This window comes from Centruroides vittatus, unplaced genomic scaffold, assembly GCF_030686945.1.
Source record: "Centruroides vittatus isolate TY-2023 unplaced genomic scaffold, ASM3068694v2 contig_350, whole genome shotgun sequence".
NCBI classification, from domain to species: Eukaryota; Metazoa; Arthropoda; class Arachnida; order Scorpiones; family Buthidae; genus Centruroides; species Centruroides vittatus.
Window position 1 is genome coordinate 1,609,864 of NW_027122173.1, and position 6,218 is coordinate 1,616,081.

A 6,218-nucleotide genomic window follows, 5' to 3' on the forward strand; every position below is an offset into this window, starting at 1 on the left:
CCTTTATGTGTTAGGCAGGTGAAGATGGCCCGGAAAATTCCTCGTGGCCAGCTCGTCGGTGAAGTGCGAACCCGCGACCTGAGCGGCTAACGATTTTAGCCACTCGGTCTCTTGTTGGTCAGGGCAGAAAGAGTTAAAAACGAAAGAAAAAGGTTAGTTTAAGCAATTTAACAGGTCATGTATGTGAAATTTATTATATATAAAAAAAAAAAAATAGAATATTTTCATTCGTTCAGATAGATTAATCAAATTTACAGAAATTATAACAGAATTCCTATGGTTAATTTGCATGATTCACTTTCTTCCAATGATGAATATGTTAAACATAAAAATTTAAATAGAATTGATCCTCTTCTAAAAATGTGCGTTGTATAATTTATGAATGTTAATTTTTAACTACGTGTTTGTTTGTTTTAATCTTTAAAGAAATAGTTAGTTAATAAATTAATAAATTCACGATACAAAAAAAGTTATAAAATTTTAATAATATAATGTTTTTGCAGAACTATAAGTGTTTCATGAATCTCAAATTTTTTAAAATGAATCTAATGTTTATTATTTCGCAACACATAATAAAGAAAATAAGAAATAATTCTTTGAGAAAAGAAAAAATTCAGAATCTTATTTTTCGTATTTTTGTTCTGATTCCTGAAACACTCCAAAATTTCTTGTTTCTCATCTCTCCAAAGAGTGATTGACAGTTCGAAAATTAATAGCAGAAAGCAATATAACTAGATAAAGCTTAACACGATCTAAAAAATACAAAGTTAGATTAGAGTTAATGCTATTTTCTTAATAAAAAACTTAATGTGTAAGTACATTAAATAATGTAAATCAATTAAATAAATCTGCTTAATAGATGGCTTAATAACTTATATAATATAAATTTATTTGGCCTTTTACTTTCCCGTCTGATATAACCCTGGACAGACGTGTACCAGTGGCTTGTAGAGCGTTTGGCAACCACCGGATAGCAATACACGTTTCCCAGACTTGACCCCTGTGAATTTTTTTGTGGGGTCACCTAAAAGCAGCGGTGTATAATACGTACCTTGCAGTAACACATGATATTAGGGATCTGGGAGGCTTATATGACATATTCGAAGTCGTACCACGTCTAAAAATATAATACGTTACCCTCTTAGATGTTAATGTGAGGTTTGATGTTGAATATGCAATATAAGCCTCTCGTTGCTATCCTATCGTAACTTCGGTATTATCGATAGTGGTTAAGACGAGAGGCATGAGAAACGGTAACGTCATGATTAGGCATAATGCTGGAAGATTACTTTTGCCTGCGGACAGTATTTACATAAGTGGATACCCTGTATATTTTTCACTTCACTACTAATCATAGATTTTTAAAATTTTTATGAAGTACACATATGGATGAAAATTACACACATATAAGGCCTTGTGTATACTTATAAATTCCATTTTCTTTCATTTTAATATTAAATAACATGTGAATCATGAATAAACACAGCTTTTTGTGGTTACTGTCAAAATATTTCTATAATTTCATAAACTTTCTTTTCTTTTTACAAATTGACTGAAGACTTGAATAGTGACAAACGACAGCTAAATATATTTATTAACGCCACATTAAAATATTGTTTTTATTTTAATTTTCATGAAATTTTTAAATCATTAATAAACCTCGATTCTTGTTTTCTTGTCTTTGTTTATTGTTCGATTTTCATGAACTTTCTACAAATAAAAGAAAATGCTGTATAATATGTAATTTGAAAATATTGTTTTAAGAAAATAGAAATATTTTCCTACTTCTTATGTTTTCCAATATGTTTAAACGTTACCAATTTCAACTGTAAAACAGCAATATAATAATATAATATTCATTATATGTGGCGACAGAAATTTAGTATTTAGAATATAAATCTCTAATATTGTTTGAAATTACAATTATAATCTTAAGAAATTAAAAATTAATGTTCCAAATCTTTTTTAACTGTTTGTAACGTATTATAAACTGTAAAATTGATATAAAGGATAAGACGAAAGTTACTTAACACTTATAAAATAAAACTTACTTAGTAAAGGAAAATTTTAGTATGATAGAAAGATATTTATTATATATTTATTTTAGCATGCCAAAATGCCAAGTAATATGTTACTATTCTAGAATTTTCCTGTTTCAGTTCGATTTCACAAGGGAGTTATAAGCAACTTTTGACTCGCAGCGTAGATGTACAGTACAACGTAATACAATTGTTAAAAATTTAAATTTTATATACGTATATATTGGAATACGATTAAATCATATATTTACAATTTAAATTCATTTTTAATTTTAAATGTATATCTTAAAGTATCAAATTACATTACATAATTACATAAAAGAAATGTAATTTTAATTATATAATATTTAAAAAAGATTATACAGTATATATATTTTTATGCATAAAAAATATTATAAACTTTTAGTATTTTACTAACTTTACATTGAGTTTATTCATATTTTCTGATTAAAAAGTTTGAATCTAGAATGTCAACATCTTTTCTCCTTTAGTCATTTCATCTAAAAGCGACATTTGATCAATTCGCATTGCAGATGGCTTCAGTTAAAAAAATTTCTTCTGTAAGGTACACATCGTCCTTTTGATAACTAATAACAAATTTCGTTATTTACTATTCCTTTACACAAATAGCACTATATTTAACTTCTCCGATTCTCTTTAAATGAAACTGGATACAGGAATATTCATTCTTTCATCAGTTATTTTTCGAATTTTACGTTTAATTTTGACTAAATAAATTATTTTAATCTTTAATACTCAGAATGAAGGAGTGTTTAAAAAATTTACAATAAATTTCGAATCGAAATTTTAAAAATCCAGCAACGAGTATGCATAACTTTCCCGGCAACTTTTAAAATTTTGATGGCGCTATCTGTTACAATATTTTACTTTAAAAAACGCTTTATATTTTTAATTACTGTATTATAAAATGGCAAAAAGCTTAATTTTAGAGTATGGATGGGTTTATAAAATATTGTAAATGCTAATAACGAGTAAAATCGACCCTATTCGATACGATGCACGACCCCCCTTTATCCCCCCACGCCGCGACCTTTATCCCCCAAAATTTACTAGCATCAATCCCCTTAATACACAAACCTTCCTGTAAAATTTCAGAGATTTTCGACGAAAAACACAGGAGTTATTAAACTTCAAAGAGGGTAAACAAAATCGCCCCCACACCACACTGACATTCATACATACAAAAACCCTCCTTTTTTTCGATGTTTCAAGGTCCCCTGAGTGCAAAAGTGTAAAAATCTTAGTAAGGGCCATTTTTTGACACATTGCCATACTTTTCCCTCTGTTATTTGTAACAGAGCTGGGAAAGTAAAAATATAAATTATCAATTGAGTAATTTAATAAATACCTCTAATATATGTTAACATGTGTTAATAAATTATCACGTGATATGATAGTAAAACATGCAATTATATTTTTTCGTACGTATACTATTTAAATCAGTGTTTTGAAAACTGGGTCCTACCACTCCCTTGAGGGTGATAGAAGACTCAAGGGGATGTTGGAAAACGGGGCAAAAATTCATTTTGAAACAAAAAAACAAAGAAATATATCCACTAAAAGGGGGGATGATAGTCTGAAAAGTTTGGGAAACAGTGATTTAAATAATTAAATTTTAAAAAGTAATCCGATTTTCGTAGAAAATTTTCCGTAATTTTTATTCAACTTTAAATATTGTTTTTGTTAATTTTATATATAAATAAGTACTGTACTTCGCCTTGAGCGAATACAATACATAGAAGTAACGTTTCAAATAATAATAATAAAAAAAAAAATCCGTTCAACATAAAGGATTTACATGATTATAGTTGACAAATTAATGGACGTGCATTTACAAATTTAATTCGTTGCTTCTTAATGGAGTTTTCCAGTGTATAAATAAACAGTTATTTGATTAAATTGTTTTGCACTTCCTAAAACTGTTATCGTTTCTTTAAGGAAACAACGATGAATTTTGAGTGGATAATGTAAAAATCAATTCACTTTATTAATTTTTGAGTTTTTTAAAATATTCTATAATTTTTATTTAATTTTAAAGTTTTGCAACATTTTTAAATTAATTGAAAATTGACAAGTTTTCTAATAAATGAATAATATAAAATTATATATGCGTATTTCATAATAAGCTTACATTTATTGAATTCCGAGAATTAAAATTTACTCGTGGATACTCAATTTTTAAATCCTGAAGTTCAAAGTAAAGACTCTTCTCCCGGAACTTGTTAAAATTTTTTATCACAGTAAGATCATGCGATAGAAAAAAAATATAAAAGAGTCACTTGACTTGGCCAACCAGTGACCGAATGATAAAATTGCTGAACACTTCGTCACTGGGTCGCGGGTTCAAGCCTCATCAACAGGCTGAAATGTATTTTCTGGGTTTTCTTCGCGTGTCTAATAGGTGCCGTTTCCCATAGAAAAAGTTTCCGGGAGGCACCACCCGTTAGCAGATCTATAGAAGGTTTACACGTTTCATGATCTTTTTTCATAGATCAGATCCTGTTGGTTTGTTCAATTGGTTGCCTATTTGTTATTGCTTAACATAGTATTTTATTGTTCACATAAACGTTGATTATTTTAATTGTCCATAATGTAGTAGTATTTTCATAACAATCAGAACAAACTACACTACAAATAGGGAAATAGACCAAACTTTATTATACCGTATCAATAATAAAATTACTTAAATTATAAAAATATAATTGTCTTAATTTCAGCAGTTTCCAGTAATAAAGTATATTTATCACACTACAGTAATAAAAACAAGTGAAGTAAACAAGATAATATCTAAAGCCGGACAAAATGTTACTTATACTCAAATAAAAGAAAACCAATTAACTCAGTTATAATAAAGTCAACAGACAAGAATAGTTTATTATTCTTGTAGCTGTTTAAGGAATTAGATTAGTTTTGACTAGAGATATTCTTCTAAAACATTTCTATTTCATATAAGTGAAGACAAGTGTAACAGTAGTTATTAATTGTAGTTCTGGAGTAATAACTTATGCTTTTTGTGTAATTTCATCCCGCCAAAACTTATATCTACTATGTTTTGGAACCATAACAGCTGAAACAGATTCATAAACGTAAGAATTTCACTTTCCCGGTTTTTGCAATACAACAGAGGAAAGTATTGTAATCGTGTCAAATTTGATCCTCCAGGTTTTTTTTGCAAATCCTGCTATTTGAGACCCTCTGAATCCAAAAGTTAAAAAAGAAGGAAAATTCCCGGTTTGTACTGTGTTAGTGTCTATTTTGCGTTACTAATATTAATCATTAGTTTTAAATTCAACAGCATTAGAGGACAGTACTGTGGCTAAATACTTAATTACTTTATAGTAAGTTATTAGCTTAATGTGATGTTAAATAGGAACTTCTTAAGAAATTGGACTAAAGACAGTCAAAAAATGCCCGAAATGCATATCCCCATATAAAAGAATATCTCTTGTTCAGCGTGGCTTCCGAAAAAAATTACTAGGCACACATAAGTTTCATTGAATATATAACTTAAGTAAAAGGAAGCGAGTGGAAAAAGAAAAAATAGTATAGGTATAGTACTTTAGTATTTCAATCTTTAGTATTGATGATGTATATTATTGATGTAGTTATTATATATAATATGGTATTCATGATATAAATAATATGATATTTAATACAATGAGATTCAATATAAACATAACGTCAAAAATATAAAAATAAACACTAATGTTGTGTGTTTTTTTCATTAAAGACACTTGGCAAGTTTTCTATCAGATATTATTCGTTCTCGTTGAGAAACAAATCTATAAAAATAAAATTAAATATCAAGGTATGCTTATATTATATAACTGATTTGTGTCATAAATAGGCTTCTGTAAGCCCGAATTTTAGGTTCCGTGCATTTGATAGTGAATTTTATAAGTATAGCGGTGCACCGTTGATACATCTCTCAAGAATCGTACTAAATAGATGTATAATCAAAATTTAAGTCAAGATACATCACAAGATGGCAGAACAAGATCGTGCACACGGGCTTTGGGGATTTAACCTCCCATTTGGGAAAAAATTTTAAAAATTATATGAAAAATGTTACTATACTACTAAATAGTATTTATGTAACTTATATTTATTTTATATCCATTTCTTTCCTCCTTAGTCTACTGTTTGTATCCCATACTT